Below are 22909 nucleotides of genomic sequence, written 5' to 3' on the forward strand. Positions count from 1 at the left end.
CTCATGGAGGCATTTCCTCAAGGGAGGCTCCTTTATCTGGGATAACTCCAGCTTGTGTCAAGTTGACACAAACTAGCCAGTACTTTCACCAAAAAAAAAAAAAAAAAAAGATATTCAAAACTAGAATAACACAGCTAAACAAGATAAAGGCCTGATTAATATTCTCCATAAAGGGAAATACCATATCCGAATATATTAATTCAAACTCCAGGTGTTACTAGGCAACTTCGCAAGGAGTACATTCTAGTCAAATAATAAGCATCCAGTCAGATAAAAGTCTTAGAATTAATATTAAATCATAAAGTGGGTGTATTAAGCAAGAGCTTCCAAAGACGCTGACAGATTAGACTCTTGATGGTTACATGGCTGCTATTTTTCTTAACAGCTCTTTATAGGAACAACTTTCATTATTGTTTCTGACCCTTAAGAGGTAGGCAGACCCCACTGCTCCTTACATTTCAGAAGAGCAGGCAGCATTATGTGTTAGCAGTCAATGTTAATATGCAAGATAATACTAGCTTGAATAATAATTAGGTAATTTCTAAATATGGGAAAACCAGTAAGAAGATGGTGAAGTGTAAAGTTTAAAGGTCCATGTTTTCCTTCAACGTCTTCCTAGCAGAGTCTAGGAGCAGGTTCCATTTTTCCTCAAAGCTTCTTGCTTTCTTTTTTAGCCTTGTATTTTCTTTTTTGTATTTTTCAGTGGTAAAGATGGAGCCTAGGGCCCCATTTATGTGTGTGAGTGCTCTATAATAGAGCTAGCCCTTTCCACCCTTTCATAAAGCTCGAGATGATTTCACTATGTTGACTATGCTGGCTTTGAACTACTTCTATAGCCCAAATCTCTGAACCTCCAAACTTATCCTAGAATAGCTGTCATTATAGGTGTATGCCACCAGCCCTAGCATCACAGGCTTTACAAAAAGCTAACTTATCTCAGTGCAGGATAGATGAATGTGCTGAGTCTGTGAAGATTTCTATACCTTATGCTTCAAGGAGACGAATAAGCATATAAAAGTTACAACATAACTCAAAACAAACAAGGGAAAGCTCCCTAACCGATTTGCTTTCTGCATTGCCTCTCTGGACATTACATCTGCTATTGCCCTCCTATGGGCACTGCATAGACTCTGCATGTGCAAGGGAAACTAAGGTACTGCCTAAAATATTGAAAACAAAAAAATCAGCAAACACTGTCAAACAGGGAGAGCCTTAGAGGAGACTGTTCATCTTTGTTTAGGCCTTACTACAGAAGCAGAGAAGATAAAACGCAAGAAAGCAGGAAATGCCTGTGTCATGGAAGATGTGGGGGAGGGCGCTAACCCACACTACCAAACACAAACCACTTCACTTTGTAGTTAATTGTGTATATATATATATATTTTTTTCTTTCAGAACACTAGCTGGAACTAACTGCTACAAGGTATACAATAAGTGAGTATAGAATCCAGCTCATTATGAATTATAAGCACAATGTACTGGTGAATAATTTAAAAGGATCAGAAGAACTGTCCTTTGGGGTAAAATAAATTCCAAATGTCCCTGCCATGGTTACCAGCTCTCACTGAAAAACTATTGGGGAGGGCGGAATTTAACAAAGCATAGAACTACTTCAAGAAAAATTTCAGGTGTTTCTATAAGTGGTATCCATCAACAGTAGAGCCACCCCCCACCCCCACCCCCGGTTGTCCTCAAATCTGAGATCCAAAAGAATTCCCCAAGTCTGCTGTTGTGTCACCAAGTGCACACCGGAAACGACTGACTTTATTCTTTGCAACAGACTAAGCTATGCCTCTACTCCCAAATTCCTGTGCTAAAACCCTGACCTTCACTGGAACTCTATTTGGAGATAGTGATTTCTGGAAACTAATTACTTAAATGATGCTATTCTGATAAATAGCATTAGAGGCTTGTAAGAGACACCACAGAGCTTGCTATTCCCCTGCCCAGGTCATAACAACCCCACCCTCCTGAAGACATTGCAAGGACAGGATGCTCACAAGAATGGAGTCAGAATCTGCCAGCCAGCAACCTGACACAGCCTTTATGAGAAATACATTTCTGTTGTTTAAACCACACAGTCCATGGTATTTTGTTATACCAACTGGTATTTTGTTATAACAACTCATTTACATACTCCTCTGTTCTTCCTGCCTGTGTCCAGGAACACACCTATTGCTTAAGAAACTGCAACTGCTCCTGAATAATTCTTCTTTCCCTTTATTCCATGTATCAGTGATTTACAGAAATCAGTCTCACAATTGTCAAGTTGACATTTCTTATTGTGCCATGCCTAGCCTCTTTTAACAAAAAGAAAACAACGATAATAACAATAGCAGCAGATTGTACTGATGTAAACAGTATCAGCATATGCCAAGCATCAAACCTTGTGACTGTCTCCTTGTAGGAAGTCAATTCTGTTAAGAACTCGCCTATTATACTCCAACTCTCTCTGTCTACCAGCATCCCTCCCTCACTTCATCTCATTGTTAAGTCTTATTGCCGAGGCAGGAAGCTAGTTATTTTTGTTCTTTCAGCATATGTCGTATCTTCTTGTCTGTGTACCATGAATAGTTCTGAGGAGGCAGGTACTACCTCCTCTATGTAGGTAACAGTTGGGCCCCTAAAATAGAACAGCATGCCCTTTTCTCCAGATGTAACTATAACTCGCTCTTGGAATGTATGTTGTGGAACTGGAGTAGCAAGAACAGAAGTAATTGAAAGACTTATATTGCTAGATTTGCTTGTTTTGAGTGTGTCTGTATTCTTTTGTTTTGTTTTGTTTTTGTTTGTTTTTGTTTATGTTTTTGTTTTCAAGACAGGGTTTCTCTGTATAGTCCTAGCTGTCTTGGAACTCACTTTGTAGATCAGGCTGGCCTCGAACTCAGAAATCCACTGCCTCTGCCTCCCAAGTGCTGGGATTAAAGGCATGCACTACCACAGCCCGGCAGTGTCTGTATTCTTATACACAAAGTCTTTTCTTTCACAGTATATATTTTATTTCTAGGGTGTCTAAGCTGAGGACAGATATATCAGTGTTCTATCTACCACTTCTCTGCTGTTATTCAATATGCCAAATATGGCTACAAAGCTGGAAAGCTTTGGAGTCATGGAAAAAGCTCTCTACTCATAGACGTTGCAATGATGTTCATAGGTCAAGTCAAGTCTTATCCCAGGAGACTTTTGTTCCAAAGAAAGTAATGTGATACAAAGAGATGGGGACACACTTCCATACGAGACAACAGCGGCCCTCTGTGTTTCCCATGGGGCTCTTGAAAGGCATGGTCTGACTAAGTGATTCTCCAGGAACTTGTATAGAAATCTGCTAGACAGCAACAACGATGGCTAGGAGGACCGGAAATCTTTCTCAACACCCATCATACATACTTTGGCTGTGCACTGAATGTGGTAAATTGAGTTCCAAGTCCTCTACAGTTCTCAAGCCTGCTCTGGAGTCACCCCTCAAGTTGTACCTTATCACTCTTTTCCCTTGAATGGAAAATCCTGGGTTGGAGAGATAGCTAAGAGGTTTAGCACACTGACTGCTCTTCTAGAGGTCCTGAGTTCAATTCCTAGCAACCACACGGTGGTGGCTCACAATCATCTGTAATGGGATCCGATGCCCTCTTCTTGTGTGTCTGACAGATACAGTGTATTTATATAAAGTAAATGAATCTAAAAAGAAGAAAGAAACAAAGAAAGGAAGGAAGGAAGGAAGGAAGGAAGGAAGGAAGGAAGGAAGGAAGGAAGGAAGGAAGGAAGGAAGAGAGAAAGAGAAAAAAAGAAAAAGAAAATCCTAACTCTCCCAACACATGGCACACAAACATGGGGTCAAGCTATGATCTAGCCTTGGCTCCTTCACTTCCTAAAAGCAAGAACTCAAGTACAGGTCCAACACGGTGATTCAGTTTTGTTTTCTATGAAAGGCAAACACTCAGAGGTACTCGAGCATTGGTATAGCTCAAAAGGCAGAAGCCATTCCACTCAACTACTGCCTAGCATTCACCAATACTACACATTCAACTCCATTACAAGATGCATGTTCACTACTTAGAAGTTCCCACTGTTGATTCCTTTCTGTTTTCAGAGAAAGGGAAGAGACAGAGTTAAAGTATAGACAGGAGTTTAGGGTCCATTGGAAAAGAACTTACTTCATGTCATGAGAAAGAAGCAGTCTTTTTAGGCCTATTCATTCTGTTCTGTTACAGCAGAGGGAGTTCTGAATGTAGCCTTTGGCCTGCCCTGTCCTGTCCTTGGTTTGGCCACCCAGAACAATATATGCATATAAAAGCTAGGTATAAAAATAAAACACACACATACACAAACACATTCACTCACACACACACACACACACACTTCTTTTTTATTCTGGCTTTGAAACCATCTCTACCATCCCTACTAACCCCTTTCCACACTTTAAATATGTTCCACATCATTTTTAATTATTCTGGGATGCTAGTGTATGTATGCTAGATGTATGTGGACAATATTTCAGTCTCTCTTAGGAGACTGATATTTTTAATACCCTACAGAGTAACTGAAGGAACATGGAGTTGGAAATAAATATTTATTTGGTCTTGTGATAAAAAAAAAAGAAGAAGAAGGAAGAAAATCATGTTTGTGTTAGATCTCAAAGACAAAGAGAGTTGCTTTGTGCCAGTTATGCTGTTGTGACAAAATAGCTTATACTGAATAGTTTATAAACAATAGTGATGCATTGCTCACAGTTCTGGAGCACAATAAATCCAAGAGGAAGGTACCTGGTGGTCTGGTGAGGCATACGCTCCTCCCACTTATGCTCCCACACCTTGCATTAGTGGCAACAGGATGACAAGTTTGGTCTTTCTGAATTATAAACTCACTAATCTCACTTACAAATGTTCCACAGTATCCCTTCCCAAAGGCCCCACCTTAGCCTCGGGGGTTTCGGTAAAGCTCACATCATCTGAGAGGCCGAACACATTCAGAGAATGATCTTAGCCATATTTTGTTCATCCCATGGGCTACTTAAAGTAGTGGAAACAAAAATAATAATAATAAAAAACAGAGTCTGAACCCAAGCGACCTAGATCAAATAAAAGTCACCACCCACAGGCCATGTGCATCTGGGTAAGCGGTTAGTGTCTCTTTACTTCAGCTTCCTCAACTTAAAATCAGTATAACTCATTCCTATACCAGCCCCCATAGGGCTACTATGAGAAGTGAATGAGTTAATATGTTTGAAGTATTTGGAATACCAAGTCTTGGTTGCCATTATATTACCATCATCCCATAACACATTCTTCCAAGATACCGATCACCTTCCAAACTTTCCTAATAAACACCAAAGTATCCTTCGTAAACATCATACGGCATGTGTTGAGACGTGGTACAAATGATTGGGCACTGTAAACATGACTGTGCACAAAAACCACACTACCCTGCTGTACTTAAATGAGGAAGCAAACAGAAGGGGGATACCACTTACATCCATTCAATACAAGCATGATCTATGTGTCACTAAAGAAGCAGGCTTATCATCTTACTGAGCTCTAACCTGAATCCAACTACATCTCCTCAATTTCTCTGCTGCCACCACCCAAGCCACTATCTTACTGACCTTAGAACACTATAATAGGTCCTTTAAGCAACCTCTCTAATTCTATCTTGGTTCCCTCCCTGAATACTGCAGAATCTCAATACATGATGCATTATGCTTATAACACAAACCACACCCTAACACTCTCCATGACTTCCCACGTTCACACTCCCTGGCTCTGGCTCCACTGAGAGCCACAGCCTGTGTCTCACATGAACCCTTTCTCTCTTCCTTTCATCTCTTTCAGTTCTTCATCTCCAGCACTTATCCCACATTCCTGCTGTTCATGGACCACCCCATCAGTTGATTAGTCTCATCAGATGTCTTTTTTCAGAGACTGCTTCCTCCACCACCTACTTTGGTAAGCACACATAGTTACTTTTACTGGCTTTAACTGTACCCAATCCTTTTTTTTTTTTCCTTCCTACTACCTGATACCTCTTATGCATTCAGGATGACAGGTAGGAAGTATTTATTATTTTCAAATTCAGTCTCTAGGTCAACAAGTTAGTAGGTTGCAGTAATAGAGCAGATTCAAATTCCTCCAATCTGTCTAACCACTAAGAAGTCATTAGGTTGTGAGTCAAATATGGCAGGAGATTAGCTGGAGTCACCCCAAAGCACCTGCTGGGCACCTATGACCTCTCCTCCTGCTTCATGTAAGAAAACTCAGGCCCCTGAACCCTCTTCACTTCTAGTCAGCCTGCATCCTTTCCCCAATAGAGCTTGCTTTATCTCTATGAAGAAGGAAAGAAAACAAGAGCAAAATTTGGTTTGTACCGTAGCCACTTCGTTAAATTACAAGGGCACTGAGTGCTCAGACAGGCAAATTCTAGAATTTCTAGAATCACCTCTGTAGCCTGTAATTCCTTACCATAGGAGGGGATAAAAAGGCATTTAGAAAACTGGATTTCTTAATGTTTAATCCATTAAGGAAGCCGATCGTCTTAACTCTAGGTAAATTGGAAGCTGCGACTGTCATAAAATAATAGGCTTTAAAAAATCATCAGATCACAATGATTAAGATGAAATTTTGAACATAGCTACAAAAGTGAATGTAACTTTCTATGTCCTATAATACATGTCTTACAGAGTCTGATAACAATGGAAGATTATTGTCTTCCAGAACAGTAGTTCCCAGTAGACTGGTACTGTCTCCTGGGGTTAAAGCCAACAGATACTAGAAACTGTTTCTGTTCATCTCAGTGACTGAGTAGCACAGTCAAGAGAGGTGATGCAATATATTATCAAAATGGTACCAATTTTCACTCCCAACACGAATGAATCTGTTCCCTATATGTTGTAAAAAATTGCCTTCGAGTTCCTAGTGAACTTTGGAGGACATGTAGCTTTATTCCTCAGAAGATTAAAAAGCATCATATCAGTAGGATGGTGCTCTGACTACTTCAGGTCACAGAGTGAAGAGACTTCTCTTCTGTTTTGGTGAAAAATATAGTCATGGGAAATGGATATCATTATTTGCACCCAAAGAAAGTCCACTGTTTCCTACTGAGATATTAACTCCAAGTATCTATAAAGACAGCATTCAACAATCTCATTCCACACAAACAAGCAAAATAGAAAGTAATATTGAGAAAATATGTTCTCAATTCCATACTTTAAAGCAGACTAGAAAGTTGAAGGTCTGAACTAACTCCATACTGCCATTGCCTTGCATATTTAGGCCCATGTTAAAATTTGAACCTTTGCCACCCCTGCCTACTGTCAATTCTTTATCTACCCTATTATGTGGCAAAATTAAACTCCTTATAGGAAGACAAGCCCCTCAACCTGATCATATCTCTTACATGTGGTCACCCACAGACTAGGGTCTTCTCAGCCCTATGTTTTTATTTAAACCACTAGCCTATCCCTGTTTCTCCAGACACATTCATTCTGGTTCAATTTTTCCTGGGACTTACATTGTTAACAATTCTCACTGTTGCGAATCGTCAGTGCAGGGTTCCTGTCGGTCTCACAGTTCTCTTGGAAAGCAAGTCCCACTGTTGGCCTTGATGTTTCTTTATTGCTGCTCAGTTGATCAAATGGTAAAGAGATAATGGTGTCTTATTCTTCCTCTCATTAGTGCCCTGTGCAAGAACCCTCGGACTCACTAGAGCTTCTTGACCTTCCTAAGCTTTGACTCTTTAAGGCAGTTCCTCAGGTTGTGGCGACCCCCAACCATAAAATTATTTATTGCCCCTTCATAACTGTAATTTTGCTACTGCTATGAGTTGTAATGTAAACATCTGAAATAGAAACACAAAGAGGTCACCACTGACAGGTTGAGAATCACTACACTAGAGAGTCCTACTTAAATTATTATATCCCATAACTTGTAAGCCCAAATGTTATACAACCTTTAGGTTTTTTACGGTTGTTGGGTATCCATATAAGTGGTTAAATACAGAAGGCTCAGTTGATTTACATGTTAACTGCTTGAGATTTAACAGTCAATAACACGTTAATGGTAAACATCTCTGACATCACTTTTTATAGCAATGGTAATATCCACTGTAGTAATATTCATTCTGGACATATCATTGCATTAAGACCACTTATGTGTTAACTACCGTGAAACTCGCCTGGCAAAATACAAAGCCAAGTATCAAACAATCAAATAAGAACAAAATAATATCTACTGGCCAAAGGAGCAAGCAGTGGTGAGGGTAATAATACAGCTGTACCTCAGGACAAAGCATCAGCACAGAGAGACTCAACTTCCAGTGAGAAGGAAAGGAGCAACCCAAGGTATATAGGCACAGGAAAGATCAAAATGTGGACGCAAGCAATTGGAGAGGGAGGGTGGGTTTTGTTGTTGTTTGATTTGGTTTTTGTTTTGTTTTTAAAGAAATGGAAGCTGGAGAGATGACTCACTAAAATACATGCATTATAAGCATAAGGACCTGAGTTCTGGTCCCCTGTACCCATGTAGATACTAGGTGGGCATGGCAGCCTTGCTATACTCTCTGCACTTGGTAGAGAGAAGACAGGGATCCTGAGATAAGGCTAGGCTGCCTAGCTAGATTAGGAGAAGGTGTGAACTTGAGTTCAAAGGAAAGACACCTTTTCAGTAATGTGATAATAGTTCAGTGCTTGATAATCTCCTTGGCCAGGGCACATCTCTCAAAGCTCCCGTTTACATTTTGAGTTAATTAGCTGAGGTTTGGAAAGTAACTGAGGTCTCTCTGGTTATCCCCAGATCTCCACATGCATGTGTGCCCACACATGCAGACATGTATACACACATGGGTGCCTAACACATACAGACGTGCACACAGAGAGAAAGAATTCTACCACAATATTGAATCTTTACGATTTTTGCCAAGGGATATAAACAAGTCAGCAAAAGGAAAGTACTATATGAATACACTTGTAAGAGTTATGGTGAGTGATCGAATACACCTGTAGGAATCAAGAGTAAACTGTGAGCATCAATGAGTAGAGAGGTTGTGGGGGGGGGGGCTGTTAATGTTTAATGGGTATAATGATTCAATTTAGCATGAAGAAAAGTTCTGAAAATCTGTTCCACAAGACCATAAACACACATAACACTATTCAACGGTACACTGACAAAGTGGTTAAGATGGTAATTTGATAAAGCAGAGAGGAGAGAGGAAACAGAATGGCCTCCTTGCACATTTTATTCTCCTCCTTTGACAGTTCAATTTCGAAAGTGCAGTACGATCAGTCCATGAGACTTTCCTACTCCATCTGCCCTAATCCCACACCAAATCCACCCACACCATACTAGATACCATAATGCCCGAAATCCAATCCAGGTTTCTCCACTCTTTAATTCATCTTATTGATCACTGTCCCCCTCCACCCCTTCTCTGTTCCTGTTCTCTCTCTCTTTCTCTCTCTCTCTCTCTCTCTCTCTCTCTCTCTCTCTCTCTCTCTTTCCCCCCTCTCCTCTCCCTCCTCCTTTCTCACTCCCCCTCCCTTCTTCTCCACCCTTCCGGGGAGCTATGCCTGTGTGTGTGTATGTGGTGGAGAGGCGATGCTGGTTTCTGCTTTCCAAACTTGACATATCACAGCAGGGTCTTTCTTGTTTCTATTGCTGCACTACATATATACCCCAGGTTGGCAGGCCCATGAGTTACTGGAGGGTTCTCAGGACTTCATCTCCTATACTATAGTAGACATGTTGGGATTATAGAGGCACCTCTACACTCAAAATTGGGTGTGGGTTCCTAGGACTGAACTCAAGTCAGCAGTCGTGCCAGGCTAATGCTATTGCCCAGTGAACCATCTCCCTGACTTCAGCTTCTCTATTTTTTAACTGAGTACTTTCATAAAACTATCTAACCTTCCTGAAATTCAAGTTCCTCACTAATAAGAGGACAGAATTTATATAGAATATATAGAATATCCCCTCTATATTATAGGATTTATATAATAGAATTCCTTATAGAATTTTCAATAAACTTGTTATATTTTAAATTCACACATAAGACACATATAAAATGACCTGTCTTGAACTGCAAGCATATGATTAGTGCTGGCTATTATTAACTAATCTGTTATAATCAATATTAATTATGTCATATGATATGGATGTACTGGGCTTGAGTGTTATTCTTTGGCCTGCACAGTAACACCACCTTCTTAAAAGAGGACTGTAAATTATTTTTCTAATAAGCCCACAAACCACTTAACACAACAGTAAGCTAAGCAGAGCTTTATTAAACTAGTGAGACAGATACCTAATTAGTGTTTGGAGACTGGAAGACTTTAGACTTGGGACCAAAGCTGCCAGCTCCGCTGCACAGAACCTTTTTGGCCTTTCAGGATGCCTTTCCCTCCCGAGTCTCACCACTGTCACCATAGGGAAGATAATCATGTACACAATTCCAGGTTCTTTGGAGGGCGAGATGATTAAATAGTCACAGGCCCTTTGAAGGGGTTCTGGCAAAGAGCAAATATTCAGCCATTAGCTGCTAGATGCAAAATAAGTGAAACTTGATCTTAAAATAGCTGAATCCTAAGCAAAATCATTTGGCTTTGGGGCGGAAGGGAAAAGATTATTCTGAGACATTTTTTACTTATTGTGCAATCAGAAAAGAAAAAAAAGCACAAATATGCAATCTAGAGTTCAGTGTGCCTGTCAAAGCAAGGATACCAACTCCTTTTCTTGGTATGAGGGGTGACTATAGCGTGTCATGTCCAGTGCCTATATTTGTGTTTTAGATAATAGCATAAGAGTTCAGTGCCTGATAATCCCCTTGACCACAGCACATCTCTCAAAGTTCCCGTTTACACTTGGAGTTAATGAGCTGAGGTTTGAAAATTCTTTCAAATTCTAATGGAGAGATCTGCCAAGCAAAGCCATAATTTGAGAGCAACCAAAGAAAGATGTTATAATGGACACAATTCTAGGCTCTTTGGAGGGTGAGATGATTAGATATTCACAGGCCCTTTGAAGGGTTTCCACAAGGAACTGAAACTTGCACCAGTTGTTCGATGCCTACCCATGTGCTCCAATACCTGCATCTCTTCTGCTAGGAACAGGCCCTTTTCTAGCCCCAACTTACAGTCTATAGCATATCTGTAGCTGAGCCCAATCCTTTCAAAATCTTGCACTGAGACACAAACAGGCATACACTCTTCTTTTCTCTGTTCCATTTTGTGATATAGTGAGCACAGCTTTAACATTCAATTAATCCAGACAAAAACTGAAACATTACTACAGTGCAATACAAAGAACTTGACATGTAGAGTTATGACAGACACACTTTTTTGTGTGTGCATTACATCTCAACGTTGTAGTACAAATATCTATTCACCATGTCTCTGAATTTAAGAGCCACATTTTTAGACCAACAACCAGATGTTTCAAAATAGCCTACTGTGAATGTTTCCTCTCTGCATTTATAAATAGCACCCTGACCTCTTTTCCAACTGAATTCAAGAGCTTCCTCTTGATTCTGTGATTCTTAAAGTCTCTTGTTCTTAGGAGAAGACAAGTACTTCAACTGTCTCTGAAGTTATATGTCTCTTTGTTTACATCCTTCAATAAATATTTAGGGGACACTGCTCTCTCCAAGATAATAGCGGGAAATATTTTCAGTTCAAGATAACAGTACTTCTTATCTCACTTGAGAACAGCATCGAGGGCTACAAAGTAAAGAATCAGTGTCCTCCCTCCAGTAGGTTAAAAAAAGAGCAGGCTTAGGCCTGACAATAAGCAAAGGCACCGGTGTGGGTATAAACAACCAGCCCTGAGACAAACAGCCCAGTCCAAGTAAGGAAGGGCTTGGGAGACAGGACAACATTCTCAGAAGAACAGAATGTATGCAAAATAGCACTTACTCTGAAACAGCATGAAGACTCAGCTTTGTGACCTTAATATTTACAGGGTTTGCAGTGTAATGCTTTATTTCAATCACACACGTGTGACACCATCCTTTAGAAGTGATCAGGGACTCTAGAAATCTCCCATCAACTTAAATAATACAACTAAAGACTGCAGCAAATCAGGTCTTTCCAAGGGCTGAGGTCAGAGGAAGGGAGCTACTCAACAGGGTTTCAAGAAGAAAGGTCACAGGTGGAGACACCAACACCTGAAAGGAGATCAAAGGCCATGAAGGAGGCACAGGGAGAGCAGATAAACATCAGGCCACAGCAAGAAGGCGGAGCAGGTGGGAGGGATCCAGAGTTCAATAAGTCCTAATGTCAGAATGGCAGCTGAAGTCAGCTGAAGACCTGGAAGATGAAGAGTCCGCACTTCTTGTGAATGAAGTGAAACTCTCTCCACAGTCCTTCTGACCATCTCTACCCCCAGTCTTCCAAGTCATCTGCTAACCAGGGAAACGATCAGTTTTCCTTGTTGTTGGACAGACCAGGCCTTTCTCTCTGCATGCTCGGCCACACAGCATAACCTGTGGTGCTTTTTTGTTTGTTTTGTTTTTGCTTTTTTTTTTTGTATTTTTTTTTTTTTGAGAACCTTCAGGAATGATGAACCACTTCTTCCTGCAACGATCCACCCCTAGATACACATAAAAGTCAGAAAATAATTCTCTCCACCTCTCAGAAATAGCTTTCAACAAAATCCCTACCTCATGCATAGTAGAGCACATTTGTTCTCACTTGAGCATCAGTAGAGAAGTCTGCTTGTGCTGAGTAAAAACTTGAAGAAAATTTCTACACCAAATAATTAAAAGAGAATACCACTGCTATCCCAATCAAGGGGAAAAAGTGAGCCAAATGACCTTACTAATATTATATATTTAATTCGGGTGACATATTTTACATATGTTAATGCATTGTTTCTATGTGTGTACATGTGTATGTGCATGTATGGGAGTGACACAGCATTTGCATGGAGATCAGAGGACAACTTGCTAGAGTCAGTTGTCTCTTCCCAACATGAGGCTCTGGGTCTTGGGGATCAAACTCACATCATATAGCCATATATTCACGCAGTGGCCAATGTTTTTAAAATCTAAAATAGTAAACTCTAATGTAGAAATGACTTAAGGAGGCATCCACTATGTTTATATTCAATGTGTTTGGGTAAAAGTTAACACATATTTCCAGGACCAATAAGAAGACATCGCCTGATTAGCCTTTTACAAAGAATCAGAAACACTCCACAACTTAGCATGTGCAAAAGACCAGTAAGTGGCTCCAATGCAGAAGTCTGAAGAAAGGGTGGAGCACATGACAACAGAAACTATTAAAGCTGCGGCTGTCGTTCATACTTTGAATTTTATGGTCAAGTTCACCACATTGAGTTCGTTAGCTGCAAGTTAATGAGTTAGGAAGTAACAAAACAAAAGGCAAAGTCTTCTTCTAGGACCTGGAGAAGTCTATCATCACCCAGAATCCTCAGAAGCAGGTTTTTAAAACTTCCGTTTCCAAATGCTAATGTAAGAAACAAGAACTGCAATCCAGTAGAACTTGAGTTCTATTTAACCATGGTAACTAAAAGTACTTCAATCTGAAAAGCATTCATCCAGTGCCCATGAGCCTCACAACTGGGAACCTGAGATGTCAGGAAAACAAGAATTTGTTTCTAAGTGGACCCTCAGCCTCTCTTTTCACAAGCAACTCCCCCCCCCCAAAAAAAAAAAAAAAAACCAAAAACTACATGTGACAGGCCGAGGAGTGGAAGGAAAGAATACAAAACAGCAGACACATATAAATTAGTTTTAACAAGCTTTTTGACTTACTCTCTAGGTACATTTTATTTAAAAAAAAAAAAATGGCTGCGACACATCAACTCTATATAAAACCCTCTTGGTGTGAAGACCCACCTTAAATGTGTGTTCAATCTCTCGTTGGACAGGAGCCAGGGGATATTTCCATTTTAGGATATAGCCTACTTGCACGACCCACTTTTATTTTCTCTCTATTAAACATTGTTAAACGGTGGAATGCCATGTGCCTTTCCCTCCATATTTCTCTTGCAAGTGTATAAAAGTCATGAATAAAAATCTTGTCGTAATTCCTCGCCTTTAAAAAAAGTTACCGCATCCATAGCCATCTTCCACTTACTTACAGGCAATGCTCCATACACTTCTAGTGTACAAAGCTTAAGTGAAGAAAATCGATACTGGGCTTGTAAGTAAAAAGCTATTATTGGGAATAACAATGACATCCGATTAAATGTACTTTTAAAAATAGCGTATTCCAATACTTAAAAAAAAATTAAACTTATGTGCTACTAAGTGTCCTGTACTTCAAGGACAAACTTGGTATCTCTCATCTAACTTACAAGAGCCTGAGACAGTTTTCCACACAGTGTATCTTATCACTTCTTGTATTTTTTTTCTAAATATCAAATATAATTCACAATATAATTTCACAAACCTTCCAAGTCAAAGAAACTTCAGATCGCCAACAAGAAATCCAAGACTAAAGAAAATATCAGAATGAAGTAAAATAAAAACTTACTTCAATTAATAGATGGACACCAATTTTCCCATGAGAACTGCTTCCCACACTAAAGGTGAAAGAGCTGCCTGGTAACCGCACTCCAGAGAGGTCCCCTGGTACAGTGCTGGGTTCAGGCAGGTGGAGGCCGAATGATTGTAATTAAAGTTAATTAACAGGGCTGCCGTCTTAAGTGTGTAACCAGAAGGGTGTGGGGGTGCAGGGGGAGCACAGAGCCCCAAGTCATTACCTCCACTGAGAAAAGAACTCAGCGCCTGGAACTCGCCCAGGCAGTTTTTGGTCGGGGGCAGAGGAGGATGAGACAGAGTCTGATTGACTGGACTGTCAATCGTGCGGGTCAAATCCCAGAAGCAAGCGCAGCTTTCTAATCACTTACCGCCTTTGGTTTCTCTTCCGACGCCCACTCGCGGGAAGCGCAATCCGAGCGACACAATCCAGAGCCGCCCGAGCACTCGACGCGTCCCAAAGCGCTGCGTTCTCGCACCCGGGACCGGACCGCGGCCAGCGCACCCCGGGGACTCGCCTCGCTCGCGCGCGGCCAGCGAGCCCCGGCAGCGCAGCGCCGGCTCGTCCCCGTGGGGCGCTGTCCCCGGCGGCGAGCGGGCGGGCGAGCGGGCGGACCCCGCGCCGCACCTGGAGGCGGGAACGCGGCTGGGCTCGGCGGGCGAGCGCGCAGCCCCGGAAGCCGCGCCCGCCCGGGCCGCCCAGGTGCTCGGCGCCGCGCCCGGCTGCTTCCTCCCGAACCCCGGGGGCGGGGATCCGCGGCCGACGGGGGCGGCCCGAGCTCAGCGGCGGGGGCGGCGGGGCAGGCCGTCCCGGTTCCGCAGCATTGCTGCGCGGCTGAGTCAGCCTGCCTGCCGCTTGGCCGCGCCTGCCGCCCAGGCCACCTGGAGCGCGTCTGCCCAGTGGGGACCCTGGAAGGGCGCGTCCCCCGGGCGGGGGATTGGCCCTGCCACCCTCCCGCTGAGACCCTCCCTGGGTTACAGATACTCGTTGCTGGGACTGTGCGTGCTGACCTGGGCTGGTGGCCAGTGGGGTGGATCCAGCCGCCTCTGATTGCAGAAGCGCTACACTACCGAGAACTTTCCCTGTAGCCTCAGTGTTTCCCAAACTTCACACACATCTAGGACACCCGTTTTCCTAGGTTCCAGGAATAAGTCTATCCACCAAACCCAAAGTCGGATTCTCCCCAGTCACCGCTGCGACCAAATTCTAAGATCCCTTTTTTTAGATGAATCTCAGGAGGAGGAGCATAACACCCAATGGCCTGAGGAACACTTATCCCTGGGAAACTAGGTCTCAAACCTGGGGGTTGTTTGAGTCTGGAAGGCCTTTCTGTCTTTGAATCAGTCCTTGTCTGATCTTGGTGATACAATGAAAAAAAAAAAGAGAGAGAGAGAGAGAGAGAATCCCAGAAACCAACCTGAGAACCAGCAGGATCCTTGCTGACCTGCTTCATCCTCCTGTTTTGAGCTTGTTGTTTGTTTTTAATAGATTACCTCCCTGAGTTTCTCCCTCAAAACATGAAAGTGCTTACTTATCTTCCTGCTGTATCTGTTGACGAAAGTGAAGCAATTACAGTGATGCGAACCTTATTATGAAAATAAGATAATGGGTGAAGCTCACAGGGTGAGAGGCTTCCCAGGAGCTCAGGCCTTCATGAGTCCACATCACCAACTGCCATCCAAAACCACCATCTTTCCATGGGTAAAGAGATGCTTGAGCTGCAGCGTCCTTTACACAGGTTTCACAGAAGGCCCTGGGCAAATTGCCTTCATTTTCTCCCAAAAGACTTGCAGAATTCTTTTTGTCTGTGTATTTTTCTTTTGTTTGTTCTTTGTTTCTTTCTTTTTATTTCTTTATTTTTATGTATTAATTTATTTTGCTTTTAGTTTTACTTTCCACGTTCCACGCCATTTATTACAAATTTTCTGTGAGTTGCTCTTTCCCGGACTCATCTTCCTCCTGCGCTCCCAGTTTCTTTTTCTTTCTCTCCTAACAGCGCTCATATATTCCCCCCACTACCTCCACACCCCCAATCTTCATTAGCCTTCTTAAATCCTTCTCTGAACAAGACAGGCCATCAAATATACAAGTATTCTTACATCAGTTATGGTGTCACGGGGAGGGGGGGGCAACTTTTAACATGTTACTTTTCACAGTTGGTTTTATAAGATAGTTTGGACGTGTGTCCTTACACCATCTTAGTTCCTTAATCATGTCGTTCAGTTATCCGAGATTTTCAATTTTTTTTTTCTGTTGCATACTTTGAGCAGGCAACCCTGAAGATACACGGTAAACAACTACAAAACGATCTCTAGATGCCATCTCTCCCAGGGGACAGACTACTGCGCTGCAGGGTAAACGTGTGATTTAATAGCAGTTGTGGTAGGTAAAATAAATGCCTCTCCACTACAGACTACATACACCACTCCTGAGTGCTAAGTTGGTCTGTTGAATCTTCATATGCGGGTTTGGGGTGGGTGGGGTGAGGAGATAGCTGGGGAAAGATGGTAAAAGCTACCTTTTATTAATTGCTTGTTAATCACCAGTCTCTAGCCAAACAACTGATACATATTTTATAGGTATGCCACAACTCTGAGCTGAAAGAATTCTTCCAGTTTTATAAATGCGGGCTTAATTGAAGTTGAAAGAGGCTCAGTAGTGAAGAGCAGATAAATTGAGCACATCTAAGCTGTATTAGTACAGCATAAATTATTTAAAGTGACGCATTAAGAGGACAAAGTGGACAAAGAAATTGACTTTCTATAAGAATTAAGATATGGAGATACGTCGTCTGCCAGGCTTCTGGAGTGGCAATCTGTGCTCACTATTTTCCCATCAAGGCTGGAATTGCTCCAAGGTGACCTGCCCCTACCCCTAGTTCCTAGATTTTTAGATAGCAGAGCAAATGGAACAGTTTAACCCGCTCTTCTGCCTTTGTTGCTCTCATCCCTATCTACCCATTATGCACTGGCATGAAAGAGGTGATGCATAGAAACCCTCTCCATCCCAGCTTTCTTCTCTCTTTTTCTCGGTCTCTCCTGTTTTTCTAAGGCCATCACAGTGCCAACATCCACTGACTACTTACAGGACAGCTACTGCTCCAAGCAATTCACGTGTAGGAGCTCATAGCATGACAACCAGCAGCTCTTTGAAAAGATGGGAGTGACTTACACCATCATGTAGGAACATAAGGACAGATAGATCCAAGCCAGTCTTCTCCAGGGATTGTCTCTGGTGAACACCACCCCGATGCTGAGCCTGAAAAGGCCACATTCAAGATGGAGCTCAACATGCTCAGTGGGCTGAGACGGTTTGAGCACACTCATTTGAGTACATATATTGACATTTGGGCCCTGGTTTCTCCATCTGTAAAAATAATGTTGGCAGGAGCAGTGTGATTTTGCATGTAAGGCACCTAGGAATTAGCAACTCCTCAGAGCACTTATTTCTATCGCTTTTTTTTTTCTGCCCATGATTCTCAAAGAACTAAGTTCACGTTTCACTTTCTTCTCAATACTTTGAAAATATCTGATAGCCAGAATTGCTTACACATAAAACTTAATCACTCATTTTATATAAAACGCTCAATATTATTTTGCTAGATAGAAAATGTAGTGTTGGAAATGTAACTTAATAAAATACACACACACAGACAGACACACATATATGTATATATATATATATATATATATATACATATATATATATATATATATATATAATGTAAAGTTGTGGGTGCAGCAGGCAAATATTTCACAATGTTTAATGCATAGGTGTAAATAAGCATAATATATTAATTTACAAATATTGTACTTTTGAATATTGCATTTTATGAATTGATATTATTGAACATGCAATTTGACATGAAAATTGAACTGGAGAACTAAATATAAATCAGCTTGTGTTCTCACCTCTTCCATAACTACATCCCTTGGTGTGCCGCTATTATAAACTGGTATAGAGTTTAATTATGTATTGTACACTTAATCTATTTGTTCATTTTATCTAACTCAACTTTTATATCCTTTGATTAGCATCTTATCTCCTAACCTCTCTGATAGCAATGGTTCTACAATACACTTCTTTGAGTTCTCTCTCGCTCTCTCTCTCTCTCTCTCCTCCCTCCCTCCCTCCCTCCCTCCCTCCCTCCCCCTCTCTGCTTCAGAATGGGGTCTCTGCTGGTTAAGGATTTTGTTTGTCTGTATGCCTGTCTGTGTGTTTGTTCCATTTGACACAAGCTGAAGTCATCCGGGGGGAAAAGGCCAATCCTCTGCTTGTCCCATGGGCAGGCCTGTGGCATGTGTTCTTTATAGACTGATGTGGGAAGGCCCAGCTTGCTTTAGGAGGTGCCATCCTGGCACATGACCCTGGATTATATAAGAAAGCAAATGGAGCACACTGTGGGAAACATGCCAGCAAGCAGCATCTCTTGCCAGCAACAAGGGTCTCTGCTTTAGCTCCTGCCTCAGCTTCCCTCAATGCCTGACTGTGGTCAGATGGAATAAGACAAACCCTTTCTTTCTCAACTTGTTTTTGTTCACAAGTGATTCAGACTCAGCAGGCACTCCATTCTCAGTAGTTATACATGGAATCTTTAAATTCCATGTAGAAGAATGTTGATGCAGTATTGCTCTTCTGCACATAGATTGTTTCATTCCATACCTTCTAGCAGTTCAGGGCCACTCTGGAAAATACACTAAAATACTGTTCTAATCTGTTTATTACTACCGTGATTAAGACTATGACCAAAGTTTCCACCCGCCAACACTGGACCTCTTGTTGGTGTCGACGTATGAATCTGTAAGAGACATTTCCGATACAAACTACAGCAACTTCTGTCTGCATCCTAACTAGAACTGACTGATGATATTTTGGCTATACTTGCCCCCTTGAGCCTTGGAAGTAATCAGGTTAATTAACTGTGGGAAAAACAAATTATATTTCTGGTTTTGAACCATGTATTTTGATATATTTGCATTTTTAGCCCTCTCAGTTGTGCTGAGGATAAGGTTCTGCCATGATCACCTTTTTAATACTTGTAGGAACTGAAAGTTAACTCAGCTAAAAACATATAGCCTGTAAACAAGGAAGATAGTATTGAAAAGCCTGTGATATGGTGTGCTGATTTAAATATGCTTGGCCCAGGGAGTGGCACTATTAGCAGGTATGGCCTTGTTGGAGTAGGCATGGCCTTGTTGAAGGAAGGAGTCACTATGAGAGTGGGCAATGAGACCTTCCTCCTAACCTTGTGACAGTCAGACTTCTAGTGGCCTTCAGATGAAGATGTAGAAGTCTCAGCTCCTCCTGCACCATGTCTGCCTAAATGTTGCCATGCTTCTGTTGTGATGGTATTAGACTGAATCTCTGAAGCTGTAAGCCAGTCCCAATTAAATGTTGTCCTTATAAGAGTTGCCTTGGTCATGGTGTCTGTTCAGAGCAGTAAAACCCTAACAAAGCCTATACCTTGTACACTATTCTGTTTTGCTATAAAAAGTTGTTTAAAAGTATTCACCCTTAAAGAAAAGTAAAACCTTTACATATACAGGAAAATGGAAAGAACAAGAAATTATGCAGTTAAGTATGTTAGATTCAGAAAGGCAAACACAGTGTGCTTTATTCCATATGGGTAATGTAGATTTTAGTTTTTATATTATATTTGTGAAGATGTGTGTCTATATAGGTGTGGTATATTCTGAAACTAGAAAGAGGACTGACCAGAAGAGGAAAGGGGGGAATAATTTTGTTTTCTTTTTTCTTTGATATTTGTTGTTGTTGTTGTTGTTTTGTTGTTGTTGTTGTTTTAGTTTTTTTCAAACAGGGTTTCCCTGTGTAGCTCTGGCTATTCTGGAACTCACTTTGTAGACCAGGCTGGCCTCAAACTCAGAAATCATCCTGCCTCTGCCTTCCAAGTGCTGGGATGAAAGGCGTGTGCTACTACCACCCAGATAAAAGGGGGAATCTCAAAGAAGGGTTATAAGGAAATACAAAGAAGGTAGCAATAAGTGTAACACATAAGCCACAGAAGAGTTCCGAAGGGAAAGGAAGTAAGGGGAAGGCCAGAACAGAGGAGGGTGCTTGCGGGGATGATCAGCCAAAGCAAAGTATGTATGAACATATCCCAATTGTTTGTATGCTAATTTTTATAAAATTAAAAATATAGTTTATCACACAGACTTCTTTTCTGAGGTTAATTTTTCCTCCCCTGGGGGATATGGTATTCCTAGTATTGAGTAGTAGCCAGTATTCTCTCTTGATCATTTATCCCTGACCTGCAGTTTTCATTCAGTGAAAAGTCCTTATCAGTTACCTGTGCACTTTGGCTATGCACTAAGCCCCTCCTTACTGTTTGCTCTTGATTCCTGGCGTACCTATTATAGGGCCTTAGTTAATGTTTGCTTTATTAAGGTGCAATACTTCAACACCTTAAGCTGACTCCTTGTGGCTCTTAGTTATTGTACGAGCTGCTTTGAAGGCATCACTTAACTCCTCGCCACAAGAAGACCAGTAAGTGGTTGGTATAGCCAGACCACAATAGACATGACAGCTGCGAAAAAGTTCAGCTCATTCAACTACTCACCACAACGTGGGGAAGCAACCTATGTTAAAATATCTTAAGGGAAAGCATTAAGTAATCTCAAGAAAATGAGTGGTGTACGTTTTCCTATAACACTAATACTTTAGAAACTCATTTGTGCACCAGAGCTGAGAGTTTTATGCTAATATGAATATTTTTATATTCTTACTCCTTCCTAAGTGGAATTTCAACTTAAAATGGATTGCTGTTGGCCAGGCAACCGTCGAAATGGAATTGCTATTGCCTACGTGCTTACACTGTCAGCATTTCCTATGAGTTATTTACACCTACAACTCTACATACATCCAGCTTGGCAGTTAAGATGGTTTACCGTAGGTTTTAGCCGAAAGACAAGGAAACAGAACAGTGAGACATTGATAAAAATCTGTCTGGAAAACCTTTAAGAAAACTGTTTCCCTATGTAAAATAAAAAAAAAGATTAAATTATTATTAAACAATGTGTCATAGTTTGGGACACAGTAATGTGTTCTGAGAAACAGGTAGGAGATAGAGGGAAAGGCCACATTTTAAAACTGATAACATGTTCACATTTTTAAATACTAAAACTTTACTGTTTTTTTGGTAGAGCATCTCTTAAGAAAATCATTGCTAAGACATTTCACAAAGCCTAACTGTTGCTCAAAGGATATGTAGAGGAGACACATCCACTAGGCCGACAATTACATCATTTTGATGTGCCCATTTTTTTCCCTCTCTGTTTTCAAAGTTGAATCACCAGATACATTTTTCTAAAAAATCTGTTTTCCAGTATGGGAGCTTGGAAATAATGTTTGGCTCATTCTTTCCCCCTTTGGCTAAATAGTATACTTATGGAAAGATTTGAAAGCTTAAAATAAAACAGGATTTTTTAGAAAAACAAATGATAAGGTAGGTACCACCCAGGGTCAGGAATAGACTCCTTATGAACCAATGAAACTGCACTGCTAGGAAGATGATTGAAAGCTCTAGTATTACCACTGTAAGGGTAAATGAAATGCAAGACAGGAGTTGATAAGAGAGCAGACCACAGGATGTCTTTAATGAAGACTGAGGTCACAAACTAGGCACCTGGGGCAAGGGAGTGTGAAGGCAGGAAGCCTACAGTAAGGTTTTGGGCCATAGTGTTCAGCAGATTTTAACTGGTTCCCCAAATGGAGATTTACACTAAAAATACAGATTTTTAAGTTCTCTTGAGGAATCAAGCGACCTGCTGACCTTGCGTTCTAGAGAAGTAAGTTTGCATTGCTGCCTTTATTTGTTCTGGATAGTGTTTCTTTTGCTGTTTTATCCCCAAATGCTGTTCCTCCCTGAGTTGATGATTCCGGAGCTGTGGCCTTTGCAAATGTGAGTTTTCTTTCCTGATATTATCATCATTGGAAGACAAACTTCCCTTGAGGTAAACTTGAGGATGTCTAAAATAGAAACCTTAGAAAAACACATCCCAAGCAATAATATAAACCAATCACTGTAAGATTATTTTATTGTGAGCTGCAGTACAACAGTCATAATATCCACTGCAGCTATTATTGAGTCTTAAACCAAATCATACTGTAAATATTTTTTTAACATTCTACTTATTTTAATACATATTTTGGGATGTGATTGGGCCCCAGACACAGAAGTTAATAAAGTAGGCAACATTTATATATTCTTGAAGCTTACAATATGATTGTAAAGGCAGGTTGTACCCAAATAGTTATAGTATTTAACATGTATACAGGTGGGTGAGCGCGTACATGTGAATGAGAGAGAGAGAGACAGAGACAGAGAGATCTGTATATGCACTATGTATATGCATACATGGCATATATACCATGAATATAACATACTTAGTTATAAATAAATATATG

General features: G+C 41.1%; 1 protein-coding gene across 4 annotated transcripts in view; it reads right to left on the reverse strand.

Annotated features, from left to right (window-relative positions):
* The window catches only part of Arap2 (ArfGAP with RhoGAP domain, ankyrin repeat and PH domain 2), a 164701-nt gene extending 149555 nt beyond the window's left edge, over window positions 1-15146 (reverse strand). For 2 of the 4 annotated variants that reach the window (XR_003836690.1, XM_029477281.1), the window contains exon 1: window positions 14856-15092. The gene's annotated coding sequence lies outside the window, so the exon portion shown is untranslated. Of the gene's footprint in view, window positions 1-14479; window positions 14798-14855 lie in introns of those variants that run through there. The other 2 variants (XM_021162421.2, XM_029477280.1) reach the window with 2 other exon arrangements.
* Window positions 15147-22909: the final 7763 nt, after the last annotated feature.

Source organism: Mus caroli, chromosome 5 (assembly GCF_900094665.2).
Source record: "Mus caroli chromosome 5, CAROLI_EIJ_v1.1, whole genome shotgun sequence".
NCBI lineage: Eukaryota > Metazoa > Chordata > Mammalia > Rodentia > Muridae > Mus > Mus caroli.